The 17,702-nt window shown below is 33.7% G+C and overlaps 1 long non-coding RNA gene across 1 annotated transcript in view; it reads right to left on the bottom strand.

Annotated features, from left to right (window-relative positions):
- Positions 1–15,828, bottom strand: part of LOC138710093 (uncharacterized) — a 461,635-nt gene extending 445,807 nt beyond the window's left edge. The window contains exon 1 of the long non-coding RNA XR_011335058.1: positions 15,540–15,828. This is a non-coding gene — a long non-coding RNA (uncharacterized lncRNA). The remainder of the gene's footprint in view (positions 1–15,539) is intronic.
- Positions 15,829–17,702: the final 1,874 nt, after the last annotated feature.

Genomic DNA, 17,702 nt, shown 5'->3' with positions numbered 1-17,702 from the left:
ATGAAGAGCACCATTCGGAAATCCTGAATAAGTTGAATACACCATGCAGGCCTAAATCAACGAGTTCCACTTCTATTACGCACACGTCCAATATAACATCAACTGAACCACCAACCACATTCAAATTTGAAAATTGTACATTAAATAATTATTCATTTTAAAATTACTCATTCGGAAATTCTGAATAAGTTGAATACACCATGTAGGCCTAAATCAACGAGTTCCACTTCTATTACGCACACGTCCAATATAACATCAATTGAACCACCAACCACATTCAAATTTGAAAATTGTACATTCAATAATTATTCCTTTTAAAATTATTCATGTTTATTTTTTATATCATCGTCGTTAATTAAAACTTTTCTAACACTTGTGTATATTAGTTAGGTTATGTTATAGCTTCTGCTCTGAGAGGATAAAAAGAACTTCTGCTATATGATATTATGTATAGTCACGTATCAGAGATTGTTTAATATTAAGATTTATTGAATAGTAATCATTACAGTGTCTGTATAAAGACATTACTGTCATCTAGCATGCATCTAGCGTAATATTTGTAATGTTGAGATGGTACAATAATACATTTGAGGACAGTTGTATTTTCGTAAGTCAATTAATATTTTATTGTATTGGAGTACTTCGTTACTTCTAATCTTTATATACTTTCTTCTAATCGTGTAATAGTCAATTAAATCCCACTCGAGTTTTGATTTTCTCTAGATAAATCAAAACGTCTAGTGAGATTACTGTTGATAAACACGATATATTAAGTGATAATCAATTTGGTTTTCGAAAAAAATTCAATACAGATAATGCAATATAACAAGTTACTAAAAAAATTGTTAGAGAATTTGATCAAGGTAACAAATGTATTGGTATTTTCCTGAACATAATAAAAGCATTTGATGCAGTGAAACATGATATCTTAATTGAGAAATTAGACTTATTAGGAATCAAAGGTAATGCTTTAAACTTAATAAAATCGTATCTCAACGACAGAATTCAAATAACAAAAATTGACAATTATTCAAGTGAACCTTCAATTATTAATATCTGTAGGTGTTCCCCCAGGCATAGTTCTAGGCCCTACTTTATTTTTAATATATATTAATGACTTATTAAAATTGACTTACAACAATACAATGGGGTTCATTATTCTTAGGCAGATGACACAGTTTTACTTTTTGGTGGAAAAACCTGGCATGATGCATATAATAATTCAAATAATGGACTTAAATTAATAAAAAAATGGTTTGACATAAATTATCTTCCTATCAACGACAATAAAACCATAATTATTCCATTCTCATTATCTGAAAAATGTAACAAAACTCCTACATCTATATTAACTATTAAATGACGTAATTCTAAATGTTGCCTTATACAGTGTAAATGTCCAATTATTAAGGAGTCCTCTGAAGTTAAGGGGAGTAGGTAGCGATGTCTTTTCGATTAAAAAATTTCAGTACAAAAATTTAGTTAAATATTTCTAGGCTTTTAGTGTTCAGAGCGAAATAAAAATTTCCATGCTTATACAGGGACATCATTTTATTCTTACTTCAATTTTTATTGTACCTGAGTTTTTGAATGTACTTCACTCCCACCCCTTCTACTAAGGAAGTTCCAACTCCACACATAACCAAGACCGCAGATAGTAAGCAGTACTGAGTTACTGAGTATAGTACGTTCCAGAAATATGTTCGCGTTTTCCAGTGACGAAAGAGCTTTCAATATTGAATCATATTTTCGCACAGGTACTGTCCGTTTGCCTACGTCGCATCCCGATTTCCCCCACCTGCTTCTGCTCGCCCCTCTGTAATAGCTGAGCTGTCTTAGCTCTTTTCTGAAAACATTAATTTCTCTTAGGATTTGGAAGTTTACGTAATATTATACAGCTGTTTAATTTAACTTAAATAAAAGGGCCTCGTTAAGTAATTAACTATCACATGATTTCCTCCCTTTCTACAATCCTGCGGCATAACCACTTGGACGGACAGTAGATAACATATCTGAGTAATTTTATATTTTCGGGTTGGGCAGAAGTGAAGATTGAATTTACAGTACGTAGAGTAGGTACAGAATTATTTCAACATGAGTTACTAGTACGAAGGACGAAACTGGCAATTGTAATTAGATGCAATCGTCTATAGTGCGATAATATGCGCAAAAGAACTGAAGCCTGTATCGAAATGAACGGCCACCATTTTCAAAATTGTGTTTAAATATTCATATTATGATTATTTTTCAATTGAACTTCTTTCTCTATATTGTACGATAATGTGCTGTAGACAGTATAATATACACTGCACAATGAATACGTTCGCATGGATAACTCACTTCGTGAGTAAAAACACTTATTCTTAATACAGTACTGTACTTTGATTAAAGAAAAACTTAATGAAAATTATCAAACTCAAAATCGCGATATTTCCTAGTTTACGTAAATGGATGAACTACTTTTCTTCCATCCCATACCTAGTAGAGTGATTTGTGTTTTACGCCAGTATCATCGAACTCCAGTCTTGGAGGGGGGAGCAAGCGGTGTTTCCGGTTCTCCAAAGGTATAGACAGGTTAATATTAAAAATGTTAGTAAAAATAAAATGATGTCCCTGTACAATCAATCATTTTGAATTCAGTGGTATAAAAGACAACTAATTACTTTGGTATCCAAGTGCAAAAGAAAGGTCCTTTGCTAAGTATACCTCATTCTTCAGGGGCACATTACTGGCTACAATTTTCACTCATATGCCTTGTATTTTTTTAAGTTATCTATTCATGTATATTGTAAATTATAAAGCACAATTTACTTAAATATTTTACCCCTTGTGAAACAGAAAAATTATTGAGCATTGTCGTCGATCTGAAGTGACAACTTCTGACTGCTCTTTATTTTCTCCTTCATAATGTCTTCGATGTCACTGGACATGTCACTAACTCGACACTAAATAGAGGGTACTAAAACAAACATTTTTCATTAATCAATGTGGTCATATCTCGCACCGGTATGGCGCTGCACTTGTTTTAGTATTGTGGCTGTTAGCCACATTGTGATTGTGTTAGAAATTTATTTTTTCAGTCGTTGACTTTACTACTTTATATATTTTGTTAGGTGTTAACCTTTACATAATAAGTTGTGTGATGTATGAACGTTTTCGTTGAGCATGTCAACATCATCAGATACAATCTGTCATTTTACAATACCAATACTCTCAGTGTTATCTACACAATCTACACATACAATACATGTTTACTATCATATGGGGATAAAACCTATTAAAAATTATATGATTTAGTTTTATAATGTTCAATTGTGGATACCCCAAATGTCAACAATTAAAATATACTTATATTATCATGAGTATATTTTTGCAAGTCATCACATGTGAATAATATTATGAACGATGTAACTTTGAAAGCTTACAAGCATTTATTGAGAAGACTTACCACATAATTGGTTTTAATGTCATTTGATAGCAGAACACACCAAGTTTACACATAAACATTCAATGTAACTGTCATTGGTCATACGGCAAACATTCCATTTGAAGTCATTTCCTTCCCAAACTCGTCGCAGTAAAGTTGTAAAGTTCTATATGTATCCATTTTCCTTCCTTCTTTTGTTTTTCATTATTTGTTCCCTCTCTCTTCTTATATGTATCCATTTTCCTTCCTTCTTTTGTTTTTCATTATTTGTCTCCTCTCTCTTCTTATATGTATCCATTTTCCTTCCTTCTTTTGTTTTTCATTATTTGTTCCCTCTCTCTTCTTACATGTATCCATTATCCTTCCTTCTTTTGTTTTTCATTATTTGTCTCCTCTCTCTTCTTATATGTATCCATTTTCCTTCCTTCTTTTGTTTTTCATTATTTGTCTCCTCTCTCTTCTTATATGTATCCATTTTCCTTCCTTCTTTTGTCTTTCATTATTTGTTCCCTCTCTCTTCTTATATGTGTTCATTTTCCTTCCTTCTTTTCCCTCTTTTTGTTTTCGGTCTCCATTCCATTTCTTTTTAACTTCCGTTCTGTCCTTAATTATTCCGATTTTTTGTCTTCTTTCATATTTTACTCTTTCTTTTATTATGTCTTAATTCCTTATTTATTCTCCTTCCTTGTACTTCCTGATAAATATTTACATTTTTAGCCTATTTTTATTTTTACATTTATTTTTATTATTTTTGTTATCTGTAACTGTCAACGTGTTCGCTGAGGACCGGGTGTTTGTACCACCCTTACCTGCCAAACTCGCTGAGCTCTGAAACAGAAGTGACGAATCGGATATACTGCGACGAGTTGTAAAGTTATAGGATTTGCAAATTACAATGTTTTGTTACAAGGTATTCTCTTTTCCATATCATGGTGTAAGATTCTAGCCTGTTATAACTGTCTATATTTTGCAGATCTTGGTGTTATTATTTATGCCAATATGTTGGGTTTACTTATTATGTAAAGGTTAACACCTAACAAAATATATAAAGAAGTAAAGTCAACGACTGAAAAAATAAATTTTTAACATATTCATGGACTTTTCTGAAAATTACGCAAAATGAATTGCAAAACACATTGTGATTGTTTGTTGTTCTTGTTATGCGCATTGATTTGGCATTGTCTGTTGTTTTTAGGTGCACTTATTGAAAACTTAGTCATCAAAGAGTCAACATAAAAAAAAAACAGGAGCGTTAGGGCCTGAGAGAACTAGCCTCTGTGCATTTGGTTTTTACATCAAAGTGCAGTGATATCCCAGTTCGCAAGTTATGTGTTCACGATGAAGCAACTTTTATACGGGATTTTTAAAACACAAAACCAGCACATTTGGGAGCAAATAAATCCCTATTCCATTGCAGTCGTTCTCAACAGGTGCGATTTTGTGTCAATGTGTGGTGTGACATCATTAACGACACACTACTCTGTCCACATGTCAAGCCAAATCGCTTAAGGGGAGAAAATTAAAGAGACTTTTTGTAAAACATCCTGCCCATTTTATTGGAAGAGTTACCGCTTGCAGTATCAGCCAGGACATGGTTCCAACAACGGAGCTCTTCCGAACTTCAATCTTGCGGAAAGGCAAAAGCTGACGACAACATTTGGTGACGGATTGATTGTCAAGGTTCCGTCTCACGGTCAGAAATATTACCAATCTTAAACCACTTGTCTCTCTCCCATTGGGCATTAAGTTTCGCTCCCTGGTTATGACCTAAATTATGAATTATAGTACAGATCAGGTGGAGGAAGAAGTATCGATAGACCGAGGAAACGATGACACCGAGAATAAGGAGTAGAAAAAACCAACCTTGTTTTATACCACGATGATGATGATGATGATGATGATGATTAGGGCTAGGATTTTGATGAAATTGTATCTTTTATCTAGTAAGCCGGAAACATAGCTGCTTTAGTATTTGTGTTATGTGATAAACTGAGTGTTTTAAGACTCATTTGTTAGGGCATTTCTTTTGCGTTTTTTGCCTGTTTCAACTCATAAGAGCATCTTTTGTTTTATTCGGTCATTTTTTTAGGCATTTTCATTTAATTTTGGCCATAAATCCCCATTAATACTGTAAAATAATGTCTATTTCCTTTGATATTTTCTTTACATATTTTGTCCATTAATACTCATTATTTTGTATCATACTCGTATTTTAATCGTTTTTCTACACAAATATTGCCATTTTAACGTAGTACACCCCACAAAATGGATCAGTCCAACCACCCCTTCAATATAGACTCTTCTATACCTGCTAATTCCAGATAAGAGTGGCCTTGTGGTAGACTACATGGAAACTAAAAGTAAACTAAATTCATGGTGCTACAGCCCATGAAGGGCCAAGACCGACCAGCCGACTGCTGACCTCACATCCACATGCCGACGCAGAGGTGACCGATCATACATGGAACTACATCAAATAAAATAATTAATTAAAGTGTACTACTTAGAAAACATTATGTAAAATTTAATTCAATTACTATAGTCCTGACGTTGTTATTTCCGACGTAACTCCGCCTCTTTGCTTACGTCTTAAAAAGTGAAGGCTCTATAAAGTCTAGGTAGGTAGTATCATTCGCCATTTTTGTTCTTACGTTGCCGAGCTACCATACGAGGAATCTATTTGCCACACCGTTAAACATTATCATGTCGTAACTTCTATAATAATAAATCAAACGCACTGTAATTCAGCAAATAATTGAGCGGCAAATAACGTCTTCGTGTGCTTTCTGCGAACGGCAACTAAAGAGCTAAAATGGCGGACGATTATATTAAGATTTATCGAGCTTTAAGAAATGAATCAGCGAATCACAAGATGCACACGTTAAAATGTAGCCGACCTGCAACGCGATTGGCTGCCGGAAATTAGAGCGACGGGACTATAGTCTAAATATTAAGTAGTACAAAACCTCTTTTCCTGCTAAGGCAATTATGTAAGATCAATTTTAGGGCATTCTTGAAAGTTTTTTTGATCATAAATGCATTGTTTATAGGACATTTTTTCATGATTTATAGGTCATAAAAATCCTAGCCCTGATGATGATGATGATGATGATGATGATGATGATGATGATGCTGATGATGATGATGATGTGTGGTGGAAACCTTTTCTCAAGATTTTGATATTGTTTCTAGTTGCCAATAATGAGAAGGCATTACTAGAGTCCTCCACATTGAACCCATCTCTTGAGAAAGAGTTGTGGCACCCCTCCAGAAACAGGATCGGGAAGGAAGATGGCGCCACAGCCACAAAGACGCGGCGGGTAATCTCCGGTTACGCGCATTGTGCAGCTTCCTGCGTGCTGTAACAGGTGACAGGGGTCTCCTCGATTGACAGTCTAATATCCTCGCAGTGTCGCCTGATCGTGCCCCCACCGCTACCACTATTGAGTTTATGTTTAAAATCCTGTCTTATCCTCCAAGCAATCTCTATTTTACCCTTGCCTCCTCTTCCCTTTTTATTTCCTCTTTATTGTTTTCCTTCCTTCTTTTGTTTTTCATTATTTGTTTCCTCTCTCTTTTCTTATATGTATTCATTTTCCTTCCTTCTTTTGTTTTTCATCATTTGTTTCCTCTTCATTTTCCTTCCTTCTTTTGTTTTTCATTATTTGTTTCCTCTCTCTTCTTATATGTATTCATTTTCCTTCCTTCTTTTGTTTTTCATTATTTGTTTCCTCTCTCTTCTTATATGTTTTCATTTTCCTTCCTTCTTTTGTTTTTCATTATTTGTTTCCTCTCTCTTCTTATATGTGTTCATTTTCCTTCCTTCTTTGGTTTTTCATTATTCGTTTCCTCTCTCTTCTTATATGTATTAATTTTCCTTCCTTCTTTTGTTTTTCATTATTCGTTTCCTCTCTCTTCTTATATGTGTTCATTTTCCTTCCTTCTTTTGTTTTTCATTATTTGTCTCCTCTCTCTTCTTATATGTGTTCATTTTCCTTCCTTCTTTTGTTTTTCATTATTTATCTCCTCTCTCTTCTTATATGTGTTCATTTTCCTTCCTTCTTTTGTTTTTCATTATTTGTTTCCTCTCTCTTCTTATATGTGTTCATTTTCCTTCCTTCTTTTGTTTTCATTATTTGTTTCCTCTCTCTTCTTATATGTGTTCATTTTCCTTCCTTCTTTTGTTTTTCATTATTTGTCTCCTCTCTCTTCTCATATGTGTTCATTTTCCTTCCTTCTTTTGTTTTTCATTATTTGTCTCCTCTCTCTTCTTATATGTGTTCATTTTCCTTCCTTCTTTTGTTTTTCATTATTTGTTTCCTCTCTCTTCTTATATGTGTTCATTTTCCTTCCTTCTTTTGTTTTTCATTATTTGTTTCCTCTCTCTTCTTATATGTGTTCATTTTCCTTCCTTCTTTTGTTTTTCATTATTTGTTTCCTCTCTCTTCTTATATGTGTTCATTTTCCTTCCTTCTTTTGTTTTTCATTATTTGTTTCCTCTCTCTTCTTATATGTATCCATTTTCCTTCCTTCTTTTGCTTTTCATTATTTGTTTCCTCTCTCTTCTTATATGTGTTCATTTTCCTTCCTTCTTTTGTTTTTCATTATTTGTCTCCTCTCTCTTCTTATATGTGTTCATTTTCCTTCCTTCTTTTGTTTTTCATTATTTGTTTCCTCTCTCTTCTTATATGTGTTCATTTTCCTTCCTTCTTTTGTTTTTCATTATTTGTTTCCTCTCTCTTCTTATATGTATCCATTTTCCTTCCTTCTTTTGCTTTTCATTATTTGTTTCCTCTCTCTTCTTATATGTGTTCATTTTCCTTCCTTCTTTTGTTTTTCATTATTTGTTTCCTCTCTCTTCTTATATGTGTTCATTTTCCTTCCTTCTTTTGTTTTTCATTATTTGTCTCCTCTCTCTTCTTATATGTGTTCATTTTCCTTCCTTCTTTTGTTTTTCATTATTTGTCTCCTCTCTCTTCTTATGTGTCCATTTTCCTTCCTTCTTTTGTTTTTCATTATTTGTCTCCTCTCTCTTCTTATATGTGTTCATTTTCCTTCTTTCTTTTGTTTTTCATTATTAGTTTCCTCTCTCTTCTTATATGTGTTCATTTTCCTTCCTTCTTTTGTTTTTCATTATTTGTCTCCTCTCTCTTCTTATATGTGTTCATTTTCCTTCCTTCTTTTGTTTTTCATTATTTGTTTCCTCTCTCTTCTTATATGTGTTCATTTTCCTTCCTTCTTTTGTTTTTCATTATTTGTCTCCTCTCTCTTCTTATATGTGTTCATTTTCCTTCCTTCTTTTGTTTTTCATTATTTGTCTCCTCTCTCTTCTTATATGTGTTCATTTTCCTTCCTTCTTTTGTTTTTCATTATTTGTCTCCTCTCTCTTCTTATATGTGTTCATTTTCCTTCCTTCTTTTGTTTTTCATTATTTGTTTCCCCTCTCTTCTTATATGTGTTCATTTTCCTTCCTTCTTTTGTTTTTCATTATTTGTCTCCTCTCTCTTCTTATATGTGTTCATTTTCCTTCCTATTTTTTGTTTTTCATTATTTGTTTCCTCTCTCTTCTTATATGTGTTCATTTTCCTTCCTTCTTTTGTTTTTCATTATTTGTTTCCTCTCTCTTCTTATATGTATCCATTTTCCTTCCTTCTTTTGCTTTTCATTATTTGTTTCCTCTCTCTTCTTATATGTGTTCATTTTCCTTCCTTCTTTTGTTTTTCATTATTTGTTTCCTCTCTCTTCTTATATGTGTTCATTTTCCTTCCTTCTTTTGTTTTTCATTATTTGTTCCCTCTCTCTTCTTATATGTGTTCATTTCCCTTCCTTCTTTTGCTTTTCATTATTTGTTTCCTCTCTCTTCTTATATGTGTTCATTTTCCTTCCTTCTTTTGTTTTTCATTATTTGTCTCCTCTCTCTTCTTATATGTGTTCATTTTCCTTCCTTCTTTTGTTTTTCATTATTTGTCTCCTCTCTCTTCTTATGTGTCCATTTTCCTTCCTTCTTTTGTTTTTCATTATTTGTCTCCTCTCTCTTCTTATATGTGTTCATTTTCCTTCTTTCTTTTGTTTTTCATTATTAGTTTCCTCTCTCTTCTTATATGTGTTCATTTTCCTTCCTTCTTTTGTTTTTCATTATTTGTCTCCTCTCTCTTCTTATATGTGTTCATTTTCCTTCCTTCTTTTGTTTTTCATTATTTGTTTCCTCTCTCTTCTTATATGTGTTCATTTTCCTTCCTTCTTTTGTTTTTCATTATTTGTCTCCTCTCTCTTCTTATATGTGTTCATTTTCCTTCCTTCTTTTGTTTTTCATTATTTGTCTCCTCTCTCTTCTTATATGTGTTCATTTTCCTTCCTTCTTTTGTTTTTCATTATTTGTCTCCTCTCTCTTCTTATATGTGTTCATTTTCCTTCCTTCTTTTGTTTTTCATTATTTGTTTCCCCTCTCTTCTTATATGTGTTCATTTTCCTTCCTTCTTTTGTTTTTCATTATTTGTCTCCTCTCTCTTCTTATATGTGTTCATTTTCCTTCCTATTTTTTGTTTTTCATTATTTGTTTCCTCTCTCTTCTTATATGTGTTCATTTTCCTTCCTTCTTTTGTTTTTCATTATTTGTTTCCTCTCTCTTCTTATATGTATCCATTTTCCTTCCTTCTTTTGCTTTTCATTATTTGTTTCCTCTCTCTTCTTATATGTGTTCATTTTCCTTCCTTCTTTTGTTTTTCATTATTTGTTTCCTCTCTCTTCTTATATGTGTTCATTTTCCTTCCTTCTTTTGTTTTTCATTATTTGTTCCCTCTCTCTTCTTATATGTGTTCATTTCCCTTCCTTCTTTTGCTTTTCATTATTTGTTTCCTCTCTCTTCTTATATGTGTTCATTTTCCTTCCTTCTTTTGTTTTTCATTATTTGTCTCCTCTCTCTTCTTATATGTGTTCATTTTCCTTCCTTCTTTTGTTTTTCATTATTTGTCTCCTCTCTCTTCTTATATGTGTTCATTTTCCTTCCTTCTTTTGTTTTTCATTATTTGTTTCCTCTCTCTTCTTATATGTGTTCATTTTCCTTCCTTCTTTTGTTTTTCATTATTTGTTTCCTCTCTCTTCTTACATGTGTTCATTTTCCTTCCTTCTTTTGCTTTTCATTATTTGTCTCCTCTCTCTTCTTATGTGTGTTCATTTTCCTTCCTTCTTTTGTTTTTCATTATTTGTCTCCTCTCTCTTCTTATATGTATTCATTTTCCTTCCTTCTTTTGTTTTTCATTATTTGTTTTCTCTCTCTTCTTATATGTGTTCATTCTCCTTCCTTCTTTTCCCTCTTTTTGTTTTCGGTCTCCATTCCATTTCTTTTGAACTTCCGTTCCGTCCTTAATTATTCCGATTTTTTTGTCTTCTTTCATATTTTACTCTTTCTTTTATTATGCCTTAATTCCTTATTTATTCTCCTTCCTTGTACTTCCTGATAAATATTTCCATTTTTAGCCTATTTTTATTTTTACATCTATTTTTATTCTTTTTGTTATCTGTAACTATCAACGGGTCCACTCGTCCATTCATCCATCCATGCATGCAGTGATATCTGTTTATTAATATATGTAAACAAATAAGTAGAAAACGTAGCTGTCTTCGTCTATTTTTAAAGGATTATCCAGGCATTTGCCTCTTCGGTCAAGACTGCTGATTGGACAATGGAGAAGACGCCTACAGATGGTTGTGCGGGCAAATAGCGGTCACACAGAGCATCATTTTTAATTTTGATTATTTGAAAGATAATTACAGTGAAACCTGTATAAAGCGGCTATCTGAAGTTACCTTGTAAAATGGCCGTTTTATCAGGTGGCCGCTTCATTAAGATTGCGGTTTTTTATGAATCAGCATGAAAGTACTGAATTTCATCGACTTTTTAGGACTGTGCGCGTACAAGAATCGTGCATATTAATGTCAGCCTCTTCCATTCTTGCAACTAGCCTTTTCAAAACTCAATTTCTTCGCCCTCGCACACTTGAACCATTCGTAAACGAAATCATTCACATTACTAAACACAGATTCTCTCTTCTTTTTTGGCCACCATGCATATTTTCCTCCCATTCTTTTAATATTTCATCTTAATTATACCGTGTATTTGTGTCCTTTCACATTTGAATATTTCTGCAGTTTTTCTCGCAGATGTTCCCTTCTCACTTTCTTCAATCATTTTTCGTCTCACCTCTAAACTTAATACAACTCTAGATTTATTGTTAGACATAATTTCTCTCTCAAACTAACGTCACAGTTCCTCTGAATCAACTGAACGAAAAGAAGAAAAATTCGTAAAAGCTGGTCCAAATAGAAAAAGATGGAAAGAGGAGAAAAAAAAATAAAAATAAATTCGAATGGTTAACTACTGACCTAAAGCATACTGTGACATTTTCGATAGAAAACGTCCGTGTTTCAATCCTTTAAAAACGAGTATGAATTTATAGCTGTGCAGGGTCGGAGTGGAAAGTGACAAAAGAGTCATAAAACTAACCAACTAACCCCAAGATATGGAGGGTGTACTGTTGTACACTTAGCTATTATACTCGTGATATTGCTCTCTGTCCTCTAACCCTCGAAAAAATAGGTCAGACAGTATCTGTGAAAACATTTTTGTTGGACAGTGACTGTCATAGTCAGGTTCCAATCCAAACAGACCCCGGCCGCTGGCCGAAGCATGAGGTGGCCGCTAAATAAAGAGACAATTTGTAATGATCTTATGGCAAATCCAATTGGTTCCAGAGAAAATTGGCCTTCTGGCCAGGTGGCCGTTTAAATGAAGTGACCGCAAAGGCAGGTTTCACTGTAATTATTATTATTAATTTTACCAACATTCAGTTTCTGCATTTTGAAGTAATAAATTGTCTTCAAAAACTGCATTTTTCGTATCATTGTGTATTGACCTCCATATGATTTTAATTGAGCCTAAAAAAACATAATAAAAATGTCTTGCTCATCTTTAAAGTATACTCTTTCCAACAGTATATAAATTAATATCATATATTTCCGAAAATAGAGTATTTCTAATTTTGTGCCTTTTTTTGGCCCACTATGTAGAGTCTATTAGCCTATGATGACAGTTTCCAGTAAAACTGACATTGGAAGAATTATTTCTAGAAAATATCACAAAAATTTAGAACATTGAAGCTTTCACGAATAAGGACAAACCCGGATATTTGTATATGTAAAACAAGGAGATTTGAATTATTATTTTAGTTTTATTTTTAAAAATTCGTCAGTATATGGCAGTTAAGACCTGGCTTGATGAGCAATTTCCTGGCCATTGGCTGGGACGTCGGGGACCGGTGGAGTGGCCAGCATGAAGCCCAGACCTGACATCTTTAGATTTTTATCTCTAGAGTCTCTTGAAGACATTGGTGTATGCTGAGAAGATTCGATCCCGTGCTCATCTGCAGGCACGCATTATTGAAGCGTGTTCACAAATCACACCAGACATGATTCAACGTGTTCTCCAGGATTGGGTGACCCGGCTGCGTAAATGCAATTACAGAATAGGGAACATATCGAGCACATTCTGTAAAAACTCATTTCCCTATGTTTCCAGACTTATGGGACACTCTGTAGAACAGATCTCTGACTTAACTCTTGTTGCTGCTGTTGTTTTATGATGATGAGGATGATGATGATGATGGCGTTGGTGACAGTGGTAATTTTTTCCTTTCAAGTTCGATTTATATTTTGCAAAATAATACCTTTTTTATTGCTTCCAACTTTCCCTGATGATGATGATGATGATGATGATGATGATGATGATTATGATGATGATGATGGCGTTGGTGACAGTGGTAATTTTTTTCTTTCAAGTTCGATTTATATTTTGCAAATAAGGCCTTTTTATTGCTCCCATGATGATGATGATGATGATGATAATGGCGTTGGTGACAGTGGAAATTTTTTCCTTTCAAGTTCGATTTATATTTTGCAAATAAGACCTTTTTCTATTGCTCCCATGATGATGATGATGATGATGATGATGATGATGATGATAATGGCGTTGGTGACAGTGGTATTTTTTTCCTTTCAAGTTCGATTTATATTTTGCAAATAAGACCTTTTTTATTGCTCCCATGATGATGATGATGATGATGATGATAATGGCGTTGGTGACAGTGGTATTTTTTTCCTTTCAAGTTCCATTTATATTTTGCAAATAAGACCTTTTCATTGCTCCCATGATTATGATGATGATAATGATGATGATGATGATGATGATGATGATGGCGTTGGTGACAGTGGTAATTTTTTCCTTTCAAGTTCCATTTATATTCTGCAAATAAGACGTTTTTTTATTGTTCCCAACTTTCCCTGATGATAATGATGATGATGATGATGATGATGATGATGACAGTGGTAATTTTTTCCTTTTAAAGTTCGATTTATAGTTTGCAAATAAGATTTTTTTATTGCTCCTAACTTTCCCCATCTTCCCCCAGGTGTAAAGACTAAAGACAAGGAGTATTTATTTCTCTAAAACCAAGCCAAAACGAGTCTTGCCCCCTCTGCGAACAGAATAATATTTCGAGACGTATTAATAATAATAAAATCTCGCAATGTAATTCCGTCCTGGCCGGGCGCAGGATCCTCTTTCAGGACGGCATCGGGTTACATAGCATAGGGAGGTCAGCCTTATCACACAGCGTCATCAAAGAAAGGAACAACGGAGCGTCTAAACAATGCGGCGCTGTCAGCGCCAACTAGCGGACATTACAAAAGAGCAGCATGTGTTCCTGAAGCCTCGCCTGTCCACTGTTTTCTTTTATTTCCTTGTTTGTGCCCGCCCGCATTGTTGTCTCGGGGCAATCAGCAGTTAAAACGTTTCTGTGACTGCATAATATTTGGAATTTCATAAAAAGTGCCATAAAACCAGGAAATCGAACAAGTGACAAGCAGGTTTTACTTATTTTAGATCATTCTCGGCGCCATATTCGGAGAGCTTTCAGCTACACGTGTAGTCTAGCAACGCCAACAATCGCTGCAGCATGACTTCCCGCACAAATTTCTTAATTTCCCCCTCTTCTCCATTCACGATTTAGTTCAAAAATCAGATCTGATTTTACAAGTCGTCCATCTTTTCCGAGCTATCAATATTTCTTCCAGTTTCCTCCCCAATAAAGAGAAAGTTTCGTGGCATTCCAAACGTAACTTTCGAGACTTCAATTGAATGCAACGTGAAATGGAAACCTACATAGGCCTATCTACTTAAATATTAATTTAAAGCGACTATTTCGTTTATATGACGTCATACCATTTTCGGCAACTGAATGGTAAAGAAATTTTGAATTCCAACCAATCACAATCATACATCGCGATAATTTCTGCAGCTCGATTTATCACTATCAATTTATCGCATGGTCGTTCTTTTGTTTAGTCAGAGTCGCCAACTGTTTCCACGTAAATCGAGGAGTATGAATCCATTGAAATAAATGAAATGCGGAATCGTACTTCCACATCTACCTCTTTATCTTTTAATTCCATGTCAGAGGTCTGCATCGGACGTTTTCGCTCGAGCGCCAAGTAGTTCATAGCCTAATCCGATAGGTAGCGCACATGCAGGAAGGGTAAAATTGTCGCGAGCGATAAATCCTCGAACGGTATAAGCCGAGCGTTAGACATTCGTTCTTGTTACAGTGATGAACTGTGTAGTAACATCATAGATGTTTATCATTTCAAAACTTTGCAGTGTTTAACTAACCTCTCCATAGTACAACTATAAAACTTGCTTTAAAATGTAATATAAATGTTGTAGGTAAATGTTCCCCCCCCCCCACACAGGAGTGATTTTGTTTTTGCCATATCTGATAGATGTTATTGGATGTAAATGTAATTATTATAAACGGAGAAAACAATCACGATAATGCAAGAAATGTATCAAGTTTTCTAGTAGTACTAATAATAATCTCTAATAATTAGTGTATTAATCTTTGCGTCTGTAACAGTTGTGCAACATGATTATTCGTTTTATTATATTTTCTGTGAGGTTATCTCTGTACTAATATTGTTATTAATCTACTACTATATCAATAATATTTTGCAAAACGTTTCTACATTGTCGCAGTATATAGGCGGAAAACTATGTACGGACCTATCATATTACATATGTGGTAAATCAAATATTGAATAATTATTAATTAGCAATAATAACTGTATATCGAAGTTTTTCATACTATTTTATTTATAACTTCATGTTACTGTTTTGGTACGTTCCATTAAACGTTTGTCATATACGCAGAAAATAAAGCCTTATTTTTACCGTGTGAGCAAAACATATGTGTATCTTATCTGTCGCCTTCCATACGAGATAAGACATGTCGGTGAGATGACCTTGTACTGTGCTTCTATTTATTACGAGCGTATCACGACCGATCTTATCTCGCTCGAGCGTGCGACATTCGACCGAGTTCAAGCGACCGATTTAACTCCAATGCAGCACTCTGTTCCATGCCCATTGTATCTAAAGAAAATGACACTCTTCATAACAATTGTTCATTTAATTAATGTATTAATCAGGAAGATAATATTAAAATGGATTTGAGGGAAGTGGGATATGATGATAGAGAATGGATTAATCTTGCTCAGGATAAAGACCGATGGCGGGCTTATGTGAGGGCGGCAATGAACCTCCGGGTTCCTTAAAAGCCAGTAAGTAAGTAAGTATTAATCAGGTTATTTGTAATTATAGTATAAAATGTTTTAATTAAATAATTATTTCAGCAGGTAATAAAAACGTATTTCTGTTATAATAAAAAAAGAAAAGCGCAGTACATGTAATTAACATTTTCAAACCTGTATTTCGCTTTTCTCAATTGGCATTACTGAATAACATTCAATTTCTTTATTGCAGTAATCGATATTCATCTATTTCGACTTCACAACGTTGGAATAGGTAATAGGTTAAGTATTCTTATAATTTTATGAACAGCTTTCCCAATGACGGGACTGCCTCATTGGACAAAGCATAATAAACATATTGAGTGAAAACAAAAACAGACCACAAAAGAGAAATGAGGGGAAGGAACAAAAGGGAAAATTAAGTACAGGAAAGATAATAGCATGCATAACAGGCCTGAACACAGTAAACAAACAGATTAGACATTCGAGGAAAATTCTCCCTTTTTAAGAAACAAAGTACAGATGGTATTTTAAAATGACAAGTGATCCTCTGATAGCGGCAAGGGAAACATCACTAATGGAGTCGTTGTTCATCTGGAACTTCTTGCAGAAACTGGCAAAGAGGCGAGGTGTTAACATTTTGTAAGCGAATTTTAAGGGTATAACACTTATTATTTTACATTTTTATTTTATTCACGAAATAGTCCTAATAAATGTCACTCGAGGTCTGAGATTTCCAAGATAAATCCATTCCTTCGCTCGTGGATTTATCAGCAAGTCTCAGACCTCTTGTGACATTACTATAGACAAATCAATAAAGCAAAAAAGCGATCGTTATTTATTGGGCCTATATATGTAAAAGTAGATTTTATCTACGACTGAAATAAATCCATGAACACTTACCATTTACATTATCTATCTATATATATAATTTGAACTGGTAATGGAAATTACGGGAAAACGGCTGAACGGATTTTAATAAATGACCCCTCATTTTGAAGCTTGGAACCCAAAGTTTTTCGGAAAAGTAGTAGTTTTCAGTGAAATGTCAACTTTCCTACACAATTTTCCTATTTTCCAAAATCCATCTGTTGTCAGTTTTGAGAACTTATTTTATCGAAACACGGCCGACTTGATTGACTTTCAGAACAAAACACACACTACAATAAACAATAGGCTATTACACGAAGGCCATGAACTGCAGGATTGCCGACATATTTAGAGCTCAATTCAATTTGTTATTAAAAACTGATTCTGCAGTGTATAATAATTTTCTGAGTACAACTGTGTATTGGATATTCAAATCTACGAAACTTGAGGTGGTTTGATGACATTATTATCATTAGAAATTAAATATTATTATAGTTAATATCATGATGTATCTATTTTTCATTAATTTTACATAATATTGATGCTATATTGATGACATGAAAGTGAAACGTTTTGAGGTTATGTAAGTAAATGTAGAGAATATCTTAATTTAGATCTTCATTTCTATAATTTACTGAGTGGCTGCTATAGGCCTATATACGAGTAACTACAAAACTTAAGTAAGATAATAATATTGTTATTAGAAATCAAATATTTTTATACTTATTAGTCCAGTGGGGTTGGGTCTTTTTCATATACTTAATGG

This window comes from Periplaneta americana, chromosome 12 (assembly GCF_040183065.1).
Source record: "Periplaneta americana isolate PAMFEO1 chromosome 12, P.americana_PAMFEO1_priV1, whole genome shotgun sequence".
Taxonomy (NCBI): domain Eukaryota; kingdom Metazoa; phylum Arthropoda; class Insecta; order Blattodea; family Blattidae; genus Periplaneta; species Periplaneta americana.
This window is presented reverse-complemented; position numbering and strand designations above follow the sequence as displayed.